Source organism: Ranitomeya variabilis, chromosome 8, assembly GCF_051348905.1.
Source record: "Ranitomeya variabilis isolate aRanVar5 chromosome 8, aRanVar5.hap1, whole genome shotgun sequence".
Classification (NCBI taxonomy): Eukaryota; Metazoa; Chordata; class Amphibia; order Anura; family Dendrobatidae; genus Ranitomeya; species Ranitomeya variabilis.
In genome coordinates, this window is record NC_135239.1 from 208,302,749 (window position 1) to 208,318,073 (window position 15,325).

General features: G+C 41.4%; 1 long non-coding RNA gene across 1 annotated transcript in view; it reads right to left on the minus strand.

The window, feature by feature from the left end:
• Positions 1–12,897: 12,897 nt before the first annotated feature.
• Positions 12,898–15,325, minus strand: part of LOC143787679 (uncharacterized) — a 268,730-nt gene continuing 266,302 nt past the window's right edge. Inside the window, exon 5 of the long non-coding RNA XR_013218436.1 lies at positions 12,898–13,077. This is a non-coding gene — a long non-coding RNA (uncharacterized LOC143787679). The remainder of the gene's footprint in view (positions 13,078–15,325) is intronic.

A 15,325-nucleotide genomic window follows, 5' to 3' on the forward strand; every position in this document is an offset into this window, starting at 1 on the left:
AGGAGCAGAGCAATAATCTACTAGATACCAAGGACTAGAGAAATCCACTAGACACCAAGGACTAGAGCAATAATCCACTAGACACCAAGGAGTAGAGCAATAATCCACTAGACACCAAGGACTAGAGCAATAATCCACTAGACACCAAGGACTAGAGCAATAATCCACGAGACACCAAGGAGTAGAGCAATAATCCACTAGACGCCAAGGAGTAGAGCAATAATCCACTAGACGCCAAGGACTAGAGCAATAATCCACTAGACACCAAGGAGTAGAGCAATAATCCACTAGACACCAAGGAGTAGAGCAATAATCCACTAGACACCAAGGAGTAGAGCAATAATCCACTAGACACCAAGGACTAGAGCAATAATCCACTAGACACCAAGGAGTAGAGCAATAATCCACTAGACACCAAGGAGCAGAGCAATAATCCACTAGACACCAAGGACTAGAGCAATAATCCACTAGACACCAAGGAGTAGAGCAATAATCCACTAGACACCAAGGAGTAGAGCAATAATCCATTAGACACCAAGGAGTAGAGCAATAATCCACTAGACCCCAAGGAGTAGAACAATAATCCACTAGACACCAAGGAGTAGATCAATAATCCACTAGACCCCAAGGAGTAGAACAATAATCCACTAGACACCAAGGACTAGAGCAATAATCCATTAGACACCAAGGAGTAGAGCAATAATCCACTAGACACCAAGAAGTAGAGCAATAATCCACTAGACACCAAGGAGCAGAGCAATAATCTACTAGATACCAAGGACTAGAGAAATCCACTAGACACCAAGGACTAGAGCAATAATCCACTAGACACCAAGGAGTAGAGCAATAATCTACTAGATACCAAGGGCTAGAGCAATAATTGGCTAGACCCCAGAGATTGGAGCATTAATCCACTAGACACCAGGGATAAAAGCATTAAAGGGTCTCTGTCAGCACAGAATGACTGTTCAAACTAAGTCCCTCCGCTCGGTGTGTCACGGCGGGGCCAATCATTTACATACACCTTCCCACCTGCTTGTTTTCCCTCAATCTCCACCCCTTCCCTTTGATTGACAGCTCTGGCTTCATAGTGCCAGAGAAGGGTGGATATAGATAGAAAACAAGCAGGTGGGAAGGTGTAAATAAATTATTATCCCTGCCGTGAAGCACCGAGAACCTGTACTTGGTTTGAACAGTCATTCTATGCTGACAGAGCCCCTTTAATTCATTAAACACCAGGGACTTCCTTAAAACTACTGAATGCTAGAAATGGGGCTCTAAGATGCAAAAGGGAAGTGAGGATCTAGAGCCTTAGACAATGAGGATAACAGCACTGTCCCACTAGACACAAAAGCATTACAATAAATTTGTAAAGGGGTGCACTAATTTTAACCCCTTAATCCCATTTGACGTACTATCTGTTGTGAATTCTGCTCTTGGGTTCCCTCCGGTGGTTGTTGGCGGTAATACAGTTGTCCCTGGGTTGCAATCCTGAGCAGGTGTCCCTGCTGATTGCAGCTCTCTCTGGGTATTTAGGTTTGCAGGATCCATTAGCCCTTGCCAGTTGTCCATTGTTCTTGGAGGTCTTACATCTCTGTCTGGTTCCTCCTGCCCTGCTGCCAAATCAGCCAAGATAAGTGTCTGGGTTTTGTTTCTGCAGCACACATGCTGTGTGCTTTACTATTCAGTACTATTCATTGTTTTTTCTTGTCCAGCTTAGACTGTGTTTGGATTTTTTCAGTCATGTTGGATTCTCAGGAGATGTAGATATACATTCCATGTCTTTAGTTAGATGTGGAATTTTTGTATTATCTGCTGTGGATATTTTTAGGGTTTTAATACTGACCGCTTAGTATTCTATCCTATCCTTTTCTATTTAGCTAGAGTGGCCTCTTTTGCTAAATCCTGTTTTCTGCCTGCGTGTGTCTTTCCTCTAATACTCACAGTCAATATTTGTGGGGGGCTAGCTATCCTTTGGGGTTCTGCTCTGAGGCAAGATAGAATTCCCATTTCCATCTATAGGGGTATTTAGTTCTCCGGCTGTGTCGAGGTGTCTAGGATGTGTTAGGTACACCCCACGGCTACTTCTAGTTGCGGTGTCAGTTTAGGGTTTGCGGTCAGTACAGGTTCCACCTACTCCAGAGAAAGTCTCATGCGGCTCCAAGGTCACCGGATCATAACAACTATCCCATTGAGGTGACTTGGGACTTAATCCCCAGGGATGGGATAGTATGTCATGGGCGATCAGCCGCGCTCACCAGGGGAGCGCGGCCAATCGCCACCGGGTGTCAGCTGATTATTACAGATCAAGGACCGCTCCTGGCACATTAACCCCCGGAATACTGTGATCAAACATGATCGCAGCCTTCCGGCGGCATAGGGCAGGATCACGCAGGGAGGGGGCTCCCTGCGTGCTTCCCTGATACCCTCGGTACAACGCGATGTGCTCGCGTTGTACCGAGCATCTCCTCCCTCCTCTCCTCGCGGGGCTCCTTCTGGGTCCTGCAGGGAGGGGGCTTGCAAGCGCCTGTCAGATCGCTGATCTGACACAGTACTCTGCAAAGTGTCAGATCAGCGATCTGACACTATAACATGATGTCCCCCCCTGGGGCAATGTTATAAAGTTAAAAAATATATATTTATATATGTAAAAAAAATAAATAAAGAAAAAAAATTGTTCCAATAAATACATTTCTTTATCTAAATAAAAAAAACAATAAAAGTACACATATTTAGTATCACCGCGTCCGTAACGACCCGACCTATAAAACTGTCTCACTAGTTAACCCCTTCAGTGAACACCATAATAAAAAAAAAGAGGCAAAAAACAACGGTTTATTATCATACCACCAAACAAAAAGTGGAATAACACTCGATCAAAAAGACGGAAATAAATAACCATGTTACCGCTGAAAACGTCATCTTGTCTCGCAAAAAATGAGCCGCCATACAGCATCATCAGCGAAAAAATTAAAAAAATTATGGTCCTTAGAATAAAGCGATGCAAAAATAATTATTTTTTATGTAAAATAGTTTTTATCGTACAAAAGCGCCGAACCAAAAAAAAAATGATATAAATGAGGTATCACTGTAATTGTACTGACCCGAAGAATAAAACTGCTTTATCAATTTTACCAAACGTGGAACGGTATAAACGCCCCCCCAAAAGAAATTCATGAATAGCTGGTTTTTGGTCATTCTGCCTCACAAAAATCGGAATAAAAAGCGATAAAAAAAGTCACGTGCACGAAAATGATACCAATAAAAATGTCAACTCGTCCCACAAAAAACAAGACCTCATATGACTCTGTGGACCAAAATATAGAAATATTATAGCCCTCAAAATGTGGAGAAGCAAAAACTATTTTTTGCAATAAAAAGCATCTTTTAGTGCGTGACAGCTGCCATTCATAAAAATTCGCTAAAAAACCCGCTATAAATAGTAAATCAAACCCCCCTTCATCACCCCCTTAGTTAGGGAAAAATAATACAATTTAAAAAATGTATTTATTTCCATTTTCCCATTAGGGTTAGGGATGGGGCTAAAGTTAGGGCTACAGTTAGGGTTGGGGCTACAGTTAGGATTAGGGTTGAAGCTACAGTTAGGGTTAGGGTTGGGGCTAAAGTTAGGGTTGGGGCCAAAGTTAGGGTTAGGGTTGGGGCTAAAGTTAGGGTTAGGGTTGGGGCCAAAGTTAGGGTTAGGGTTGGAGCTAAAGTAAGGGTTAGGATTTGGATTACATTTACGGTTGAGATTAGGGTTAGGGGTGTGTCAGGGTTAGGGGTGTGGTTAGGGTCATGGTTGGGATTAGGGTTAGGGGTGTGTTGGAATTAGGGGTGTGGCTAGGGTTGGGATTAGGGTTAGGGGTGTGTTGGGGTTAGGGGTGTGTTGGGTTAGGGTGTGGTTGGGATTAGAGGCGTGGTTGGGATTAGGGTTAGGGGCATGTTTGGGTTAGGGGTGTGGTTAGGGTTATGGTTAGGGTTGGGATTAGGGTTAGGGGTGTGTTTGGGTTAGGGTTTCAGTTAGAATTGAGGGCTTTCCACTGTTTATGCACATCAGGGGCTCTCCAAACGCGACATGACGTCCGATCTCAATTCCAGCCAATTCTGCGTTGAAAAAGTAAAACAGTGCTCCTTCCCTTCCGAGCTCTCCTGTGCACCCAAACAGGGGTTTACCCCAACATATGGGGTATCAGCGTACTCAGGACAAATTGGACAACAACTTTTGGGGTCCAATTTCTCCTGTTACCCTTGGGAAAATACAAAACCGGGGGCTTAAAAATAATGTTTGTGGAAAAAAAAGGATTTTTATTTTCACGGCCTTGCGTTATAAACTGTAGTGAAACACTTGGGGCTTCAAAGTTCTCACAACACATCTAGATAAGTTCCTTGGGGGGTCTAGTTTCCAATATGGGGTCATTTGTGGGGGGTTTCTACTGTTTAGGTACATCAGGGGCTCTGCAAATGCAACGTGATGCCTGCAGACCAATCCATCTAAGTCTGCATTTCAAACGGCACTCCTTCCCTTCCGAGCTCTGCCATGCGCCCAAACGGTGGTTTCCCCCAACATATTGGGTATCAGCGTACTCAGGACAAATTGGACAACAACTTTTTGGGTCCAATTTCTCCTGTTACCCTTGGGAAAATACAAATCTGGGGGCTAAAAAATAATTTTTGTGGAAGAAAAATGATTTTTTATTTTCACGGCTCTGCGTTATAAACTGTAGTGAAACACGTGGGGGTTCAAAGTTCTCACAACACATCTAGATAAGTTCCTTGGGGGGTCTAGTTTCCAATATGGGGTCACTTGTGGGGGGTTTCTACTGTTTAGGTACATTAGGGATTAGGGGCTCTGCAAACGCAATGTGACTCCTGCAGGCCATTCCATCTAAGTCTGCATTCCAAAAGGCGCTCCTTCCCTTCCGAGCTCTGCCATGCGCCCAAACGGTGGTTCCCCCCACATATGGGGTATCAGCGTACTCAGGACAAATTGGACAACTTTTGGGGTCCAATTTCTCTTGTTAAAAATAAAAATTTGGGGGGCTAAAAAAACATTTTTGTGGGAAAAACAAGATTTTTTATTTTCACGGCTCTGCGTTATAAACTGTAGTGAAACAATTGGGGGTTTAAAGCTCTCACAACACATCTAGGTAAGTTCCTTAGGGGGTCTACTTTCCAAAATGGTGTCACTTGTGGGGAGTTTCAATGTTTAGGCACATCAGGGCTCTCCAAACCCAACACGGCATCCCATCTAAATTCCAGTCAATTTTGCATTGAAAAGTCAAATGGCACTCCTTCCCTTCTGAGCTCTGCCATGCGCCCAAACAGTGGTTTACCCCCACATATGGGGTATCAGCATACTCAGGACAAATTGCACAATAACTTTTGGGGTCCAACTTCTTCTGGTACCCTTGGGAAAATAAAAAATTGGGGGTGAAAAAGTTCATTTTTGTGTGAAAAATGATTTTTTATTTTTACGGCTCTACATTATAAACTTCTGTGAAGAACTTGGTGGGTCAAAGTGCTCACCACACATCTAGAAAAGTTCCTTAGGGGGTCAACTTTCCAAAATGGTGTCATTTGTGGGGGGTTTAAATGTTTACGCACATCAGGGGTTCTCCAAATGCAACATGGCATCCCATCTCAATTCCAGTAAATTTTGCATTGAAAAGACAAACGGCGCACCTTCCCTTCCGAGCTCTGCCATGCGCCCAAACAGTGGTTTACCCCCACATATGAGGTATCAGCATACTCAGGACAAATTGCACAACAAAGTTTGGGGTCTAATTTCTTCTCTTATCCTTGGGAAAATAAAAAATTGGGGGTGAAAAGATCACTTATGTGAAAAAATATGATTTTTTATTTTTACGGCTCTGCATTATAAACTTCTGTGAAGCACTGGGTGGTCTACTTTCCAAAATGGTGTCACTTGTGGGGAGTTTCAATGTTTAGGCACATCAGGGGCTCTCCAAATGCGACATGACATCTGATCTCAATTCCAGTCAATTTTGCATTGAAAAGTCAAACAGCGCTCCTTCCCTTATGAGCTCTGCCATGCGCCCAAACAGTGGTTTACCCCCACATATGGGGTATCAGCATACTCAGGACAAATTGTACAACAACTTTTGTTTTTGTCTTGTTACCTTTGGTAAAATAAAACAAATTGGAGCTGAAGGAAATTTTTTGTGAAAAAAAGTTAAATGTTCATTTTTATTTAAACATTCCAAAAATTCCTGTGAAACACCTGAAGGGTTAATAAACTTTTTGAATGTGGTTTTGAGCACCTTGAGGGGTGCAGTTTTTAGAATGGTGTCACACTTGGTTATTTTCTATCATATAGACCCCTCAAAGTGACTTCAAATGTGATGTGGTCCCTAAAAAAAATGGTGTTGTAAAAATAAGAAATTGCTGGTCAACTTTTAACCCTTATAACTCCCTAACAAAAAAAAAATTGGTTCCAAAATTGTGCTGTTGTAAAGTAGACATGTGGGAAATATTACTTGTTAAGTATTTTGCGTGACATATCTCTGTGATTTAAGGGCATAAAAAGTCAAAGTTGGAAAATTGCAAAATTTTCAAACTTTTCGTCAAATTTCCGTTTTTTTCACAAATAAACGCAGGTAATATCAAATAAATTTTACCACTGTCATGAAGTACAATATGTGACGAGAAAACAATGTCAAAATCATCACGATCTGTTGAAGCGTACCAGAGTTATAACCTCATAAAGGGACAGTGGTCAGAATTGTAAAAATGGGCCCGGTCATTATCGTGCAAACCACCCTTGGGGGTTAAGGGGTTAATATATTTAGGACCCGTTTCACCATGTGGGTTTTTTTTTAAGTTTTTTTTTTTTTTTGTCTTTTTTTACACTAAACTATTAAAAATGGTGCAAATGGCTCATGAAATTTGCACAAAATAAAAAATGCTCTATTTTTATCTTTTACCTTTTTTGAAACTTTATATAGAGCAAAAAATCGCTTGTTCTGCTACAATGGGGTAAAATTTGCACAAAAATTCAAGACCTATATAAAATTTCTCCAGGGGAAGATTACAGTACATTTGCATAAAATGTAGCAACTTTTTAAAAACTTGTCAGTGATAAATAACCTACAGATATGTCAGAAAGACAAAAACGATGGCCACAACATCGAACATAAATAAAAACAAGTGAACATAATTAATATACTTAAAAAATAAGAATTCAGCTCAAATTAAAGGCACCAAACATTGGAGTCCTCCGGGCACCACACTAGTCAATAGATAAGTCAATGCGGCAGCTCTGACTGATGTAAGGAGGTTTTTATAATATCTTTCTACTTAAGAGAGAAACTTCTGTACAACCAGAACCCCTCAAACATTTCCACTATGCGTGAATGATTCCACCCCTATGGAACAATGTTAACTGTAATTACAAGTAAAGGCCTATTCACAAAATTGTGTTCCTTAAATTAAATAAATGTTAATTGGCTTTATAGTAAATTAATCATTTATCACTAAGTAACTACAATTCCATGCGTCGTCCTATGCAATATTTATAGTAGAGAGCAGTGTAATGGGAGCAATGTGTCTTCTCTGATGACTATACAATGAGAGCTGCAAGATATCGTCTAACCTGCAGTACAATGTATGTAGATGTAATTACTATATAGACTGCAAAGAAACATTACGAAAGCCTGAAGCTGCAGGAAATCATTCCCCATAATACCTCTCTGTGATTAGTTATCTCAAACTCTGGATGAAAATGTATTTAATGTAATGAGTCACTATAACTATACAAGACACTGCTATAATCGTAATATCGTTATATATAGGGGCAGTATTATAGTAGATATATTCTTGTACATAGGATCAGTATTATAGTAGTTATATTCTTGTACATAGGAGCAGTCTTATAGTAGTTATATTCTTGTACATAGGGGTCAGTATTATAGTAGATATATTCTTGTACATAGGAGCGGTATTATAGTAGTTATATTCTTGTACATAGGAGCAGTATTATACTAGTTATATTCTTGTACACAGGAGCAGTATTATAGTAGTTATATTCTTGTACATAGGAGCAGTATTATACTAGTTATATTCTTGTACATAGGGAGCAGTATTATAGTAGTTATATTCTTGTACATATGGGGCAGTATTATAGTAGTTATATTTTTGTACACAGGTGCAGTATTATAGTAGTTATATTCTTGTATATAGGAGCAGTATTATAGTAGTTATATTCTTGTACATAGGGGCAGTATTATAGTAGTTATATTCTTGTTCATAGGAGCAGTATTATAGTAGTTATATTCTTGTACATAGGGGTAGTATTTTAGTAGTTATATTCTTGTACATAGGAGCAGTATTATAGTAGTTATATTCTTGTACATAGGAGCAGTATTATAGTAGTTATATTCTTGTATATAGGAGCAGTATTATAGTAGTTATATTCTTGTACATAGGAGCAGTATTATAGCAGTTATATTACTGTACATAGGAGCAGTATTATAGTAGTTATATTCTTGTACATGGGGCAGTATTATAGTACTTATATTCTTGTACATAGGGGGCAGTATTATAGTAGTTATATTCTTGTACATAGGGGCAGTATTATAGTAGTCATATTCTTGTACATAGAGGCAATATTATAGCAGTTATATTCTTGTACATAGGAGCAGTATTATAGTAGTTATACTCTTGTACACAGGAGCAGTATTATAGTAGTTATATTCTTGTACATAGGAGCAGTATTATAGTAGTTATATTCTTGTACATAGGGGCAGTATTATAGTAGTTATATTCTTGTACATAGGAGCAGTATTATAGTAGTTATATTCTTATACATAGGGGCAGTATTATAGTAGTTATATTCTTGTACATAGGAGCAGTATTATAGTAGTTATATTCTTGTACATAGGAGCGGTATTATAGTAGTTATATTCTTGTACATAGAGGCAGTATTATAGTAGTTATACTCTTGTACATAGGAGCAGTATTATAGTAGTTATATTCTTGTACATAGGAGCAGCATTATAGTAGTTATATTCTTGTACATAGGGGGCATTATTGTAGTAGTTATATTTTTGCACATAGGAGCAGTATTATAGTAGTTATATTCTTGTACATAGGAGCAGCATTATAGTAGTTATATTCTTGTACATAGGGGGCATTATTGTAGTAGTTATATTTTTGCACATAGGGGCAGTTTTGTAGTAACTAAAAACTGCGTAGTAATTATGTGTTTTTTTCTATGTAACTGACAGTAATATTGTCGCCATTTTTTTAATTTATACATGCTTAGATCAGATGTTTAAAAAGTGATATAAATGTTTCCTGTCCATATTTGACAGCTCATTTGTTTTTCCTTGGGGAGATGAAAATTAGTACATGAGAAAGCTCCTTCTGGTGTAAAGTGGTGACATCTCTGTTCCATCCTGGGGTATAATGGGAGTAACATTCAGAGGTGTAAAAAGGTTTTTGACAGAACATATATTTTCAGATGTTTTACATGTTATTTACGAACGATTGCTCTGACTTTGGGGTTAATATCAATTCTGGCTAGAATTACCCTATAACCATTATCATCCATGTGTTGCTAATCAATCACTGCTGCCTTTTCCTTCCACGAAACGTGTCCATCATTTCCAGCATAAAGTATTTATATTTTTCAATGGTGGGGGTCTGTATTATCCCATATATCAATATTTCTGCATGGTCTCAACCATTTGAGGCTCCCTGCGGTGCCCATCAATATCTTCATAGAAGGGAAATCTGAAATTCATAGAAAAAAACCTGCTGTGTAATCAGAGCCGCAATTCATCTGCAGCTTTTGATATGCTCCTTGCAATATTTAAGGCTCATCCAAGGAGATCTGAGCAGGTCTGAGATTTTGCTTTTACTTTGCTTTTTACTTTTACTTTTTTTTCCAGCTCGGATCAGATCACGATTGGACTGGAAAAAGTTGCAGCATTCTGCGATTGTAATCGGAAATTGGATCGCATCCCACAATACAAGTAAATCGGTGCGAGAAAAAAATCGCACAGCACTCGGACCATGCGAGCGCTGTCCGATTTTTACACACCGATCTCCTTGTAAAAGCCGGCAATTCATGTGCCACGTACAGTACAATCACAACGTGACAGGTTAGAATAGAATAGATAGAATAGATATATACACATAGAATACATTTTTGGGAGGTGTTCATTGCAGGTGTCCTCCCTGACCATTGATGAAAGCTTGCATTGTAGTTGATAGCTTTGGTGGAATGAGGCAAGGAAAGCATGAGGCCGAGGTTCCGACTGCCAGCATGAAACATACGGGACTAGTTTGCACATTAATTAAATTTGTGAAGCGAAGCTTTGTGCTGGGAAATTAGGAGGTGGGTCAGCGGGAGGTGGGTGTACGAAGCATAACATATGCCAGGACGCAGGTGAAGCTGGATGTTTATCCTCCATGCAATGAAATCTCCACCTGTGTCAGACAAGTGTGGGAAATGTGCTTGAATAAAAGCCCGTAAGAAAACACACTAGGTGCTGGATCAAGAAGAATTTAGAAGGCAAGAAAAGCGAGTAGTGTAAATTGGTAATAGTTTCAGAATCCATATTGGAGACCACAACATGAATGAACCTTCACGAGAAGGAATGTGAGAGTAGATGAATCCAACGATGGCCTTATTCATTTGGGAGATATCTGGAGTTGACTTGTGAGTGATCATTAGGCTGACACAGATGACATTGGGACAACTTTAGGCACTTTACAGCACCATCCGATGTCAGCAGGTCCTGCTATCTGAGGAAGTACACATTCTATGGATCTGAATCGTCACGCCTTCGATAGTGGCCACTCTGAGGTGCGGCAACTCAGCTTCTATCCATTTCAATAGGAGCTGAGCTGTAGGACCCGAGAATGGCTACTACATAGTGCATGGAGTTGTAGTAGTTTGACTCCATACACTTTACATTTTCCCACTACCGAAGCTACAAACAGCTGTCTGGTTGAGCTGCCGAGAGTTGGACCCCCACCGATCTAATATTAATTGCCTATCCTGGGAATGGGCCATCAAAATCATAGTTGTTGTGTTGGCCAGTGTTCAATGTAATGTCTGCACTTTATCACTATCAGCAGCAAGGTTCTTCAGTTGTTCTGAAGGTGACCATACACAGGTTGGCCAGAACAGAAGACCTGACCATGTGTATGGTGGCATCTCAACTCTCTCTCGACATCTGCTATAGGGGTAAGGTTGAGATTTATTACATGGTTGACTGATCCAGATTGGCTGACCCCGACACATATAAAGGCCACTTGTTAGGGTTCACCTAGTGATGAGGACTCACAAAGCCACAGATCAGGGTGGACATGCAGACCCAGGGCGTTGGCACAGCAGGCTGAAAGGTACGTGGAACAATGAGAACCCGGATAACGGGCTAAGCTAGATGACAGACAAAGAAATGAGGCAGGACAGATCGAATGCCTCAGAACCAGAAGGACAGATGAGCACAATAGAGCGCAGCAGAATGTGAACGCTCTCCAATAAATGTTTGTAATGTGACAGTAAATGAGGATTAGATAAAGTGGTATGAGAGATAATAGATAGAAGTTGTAGAATCCACAGCAGATTGCTGCGTGACATGAATAGACTTTATTAACAGTTTGTAATGCTTACAGTAAATGATGGATTAACTAGCAGAGACTGCTGACAGGTCACTGATCCCTCTCGACTATCTCCGAGAGCTGCTATTGTGCAGGTGCGGGCGGCGCCATCTTGGAGGAGGAAATTATTTTTCTTCTCCAGCAAGATGGCGCCGCCAGCTCCTGCACAATAGCAGCTATCGGATCTCTATTCACACCGATAGCGCGGTGGGCTCCATTTTTAAATTGATTTTTTTTGTTCTTGCTCAATAACATCGAGAACAGTGATTACTAGGGCACTAAAAATGTGATTATGCTGCAGGCAGGTGCCAAAACTCTTGGGTCCCCTATGCGAATTCTTCAACAAGACCTCGTGTATCACATGCCATTATAATACCAGTTTGTAGCCCCCTGAAGTACCAGAGCCTGGGTGCGACTTCTACCTTTGCACCCCCTAAAACTAAAAAAATAGATGGAAGGGAGTAAGATATAACTATAGGATCAGACTACAAACAAGATTTGTGTGTGATCAGTAATCATGAAGACATAGCACTGCATATACAAAACGCATGAGAGCACAGAAATAGTTTTAAAATTCTCAATATTCTGCATTGTGGCAATGAACAAGTTAATTAAACTAATTTACTATTGTATCGAGCAAGGAAATCATTATAAATATGTGGCTGAGCTCCGCCATTAATTCTGGACTACAATGGCATAATTTAATCTTTAATTATAGGAGCTTGAAATAAAGATGTCGTCATTTCGCTGACCCTTAATACCGTGCGGCCCCTCACCTTGTGCTTTTCCATACAGATGGATCACGTCTAGCAAAGGGAATTTAGCCCCTAATTATCCGAACTTCTTTGCTTAAACTCGTCGCCAATTACCGAGGTTTTGTTGTTTTCGTCTTTTCATTAGCTAATCACTTCCTCTTGTTTTTGTGGCGACTGTCATTGCCACCAAGCTTTATAATCCCCTATTCAGTTAGTGGCGGTTAACCCATTTAATGCCTGTAGAGTTTGGCAGGAAAAAGTGAATCCAAACAATGAAGACAATGGCTCTCTGACTGTACATATATACATATACATAGATATATATCTTTCCTGTATGTACATTATCCATGACAGATCGGCCTGCTAATGTACGTTATTCTGCTGCGTCGCACAACCAGCGCATTTCGCATTTTCATTAAAGGGTTACAAGTAATTTAAAAAGGATTTCTGAATTTAGTTGTTTTAGAATGAAAAGTTCTGCTGCTTTTCTATTCCTTACCATCAAGGCCACTGTTTGCTGTAAGTGAATGGGAACATCCCCATCCAGAACTGATCGCTAGAACTTGTGCCCCATTTGGATGATGCGTGATCGTGCATTCGTGCTGCTCCTCCATTCAATGTCTATGAGACTGCTGAAGATAGGTGAATAGAGTGTTCCATTCGTTGGCAGCAAGCAGAGATGATGAAAATGCTAAGAAATAAAAAAAACAGAGGGGTATATTTACCATGGACTTCAGTAAACGTTGCAAAATTTTATGAAAATAGCATTTGCGCAAAAACTTTGCTACTTTTTTTGCTCTCTTGACTCTTTTCTTAAAAGTGGGTGAAGTTTAGGCCCCTTTCACACATCAGTTTTTTGCCATCAGTCACAATCCGTTGGCTCGACGGATCCGTTGCAGATTGTGAAAAACTGATGCGACGGATTTGTTTTCTCGATGGATCCGACTAGCGGATCTGGCTAATTGGATCGGAGCATGCTCAGTTAAAAAAAAACGGAATCTGTCGCCGGATTCCATCATTTGACGGATCCGGCGCCCATAGGCTTCCATTCGAGCAAACAACAGATCCGTCGCTGTCTGTTTTTTTGATGGACACAAAAAACGTTACTTTGTCTGTTGTCTCCGGCCGCCAGACAATCATTTTTCGACGGATCCGGCAAATGAAGAATGAAACGTGAGGCCATCTGTCCCAATCCGTCGCTAATACAAGTGGAGCGCCCCCAGACGCAGGGCCGCGGGGCACTCGGTACCGGGCCTCTCAGTCTCGGTCTTGGGGTTGTCACGGTGGCCTGACCCGGTCCGTGACCCTGCTAAGGGGCGTCCAATAAAAGATGGTGGTGCGAGGAAATAACGAGGACACAGGGTTGCAGTCTCTTTACCTCTTTACTGTAGGCTTCAGGGTCCGCAATCCGGAGTACTGCTAACAGGGCTGGCTAAGACTGGCCGGTCCGAAGGCACATCCAGAGTTTCCTTCACAGGTGGAAATCTGTGCCTACCTTCTAGCGCCTGTGTGTTGTAGTACCTCCCTGCTGAGCACCACGGGATAGTCCTCACAACTGTTGTGTCTTATTCTGATGTTCTTTCCCACAACTCGTATCTATTCTGATGTTCTTCTCCATCCCCCAGATGATATGGCTAGGACGCACCCATATGACGGGTAGGCCTGGAGTTCTTCTGGGACCCTAGTGTCGCCCCTCTCCCACAATTGCCCCCTATGCCTGCTTAGGTGATTTAGGTGAGACAGCCAACCTATAATTAACTGTCCTGCCGCTGTTTGAAGTAGTGCTTGGAGTCCAATACTTCCTCGGCGTTCCGGCCACCGGCTACGCGCCTCAGTAGGATGTTGCCTCGATCTTACGGCACGACTCCTACTGGCGTTTTCTCCTTTTTGCTGTGATCTCGTTTCTCACTCTTCACAATAAACCTCGCTTCTTGTCCTTTCTTGAGACACCGCCGCAATGTAGTGCAGGCGCGGTTCCTTAACGCTCTGTCCTGTTCGCTAGGCCTCTGTCAGGATACCACCCCTGACAGAGACCCCCCTGAATCTTCTCAAGCAACCCCTTCTCTCAAAACCCAGTCAGCTTCTTCTCTCACTTTCTATCCAACCCCCAGTTTTACCAGAGTGTGAGGAGTGGCCTAATGCATAGTACCCTTAGCTCCCCCTGGAGGCCAGACGGTGAAATGTATTGGTGCCTGTGATACCTGGTCAGGTGAACTCCTTTAGTGCCATCAGACGTACCATCACTCCCCTTAGTGGCAGAGCGATGTTACTGCAACGACCAGGTCACTGGGGCGCTGCACAAGCCTATGAGAAAAAAAACGGATCCGGCGGCATCAGTCTCGCAGGATCCGTTTTTTTTTTTAATTCGACAGATTGTGACTGATAGCAAAAAAATGATGTGTGAAAGGGGCCTTAGTTGGAAGGGGTAAGTAGTGCGCAAAATGCACTAGTTCTACCTGGGCAGTCAGAACCCAACCCATCTAGTAGTTATCAATGCACTACCCCTTTAAATGCGGTACAAACCTTCTCACAGCAGATATTGTGAAACAGCTGTACCCATTTTAGACAATTATCTGAGAGTGGATGTCCAGACTCATACATTATACCTGCACTGATACATGGTACCTGCACTGATACATTATACCTGTAGTTATACATTATACCTGTACTGATACATCGTACCTGCACTGATACATCGTACCTGCACTGATACATTATACCTGCACTCATACATGGTACCTGCACTGATACATGGTACCTGCACTGATACATTATACCTGCACTGATGCATTATACCTGCACTGATACATTATACCTGCACTGATACATGGTACCTGCACTGATGCATTATACCTGCACTGATGCATTATACCTGCACTGATACATTATACCTGCACTGATGCATTATACCTGCACTGATGCATTATACCTGCACTGAT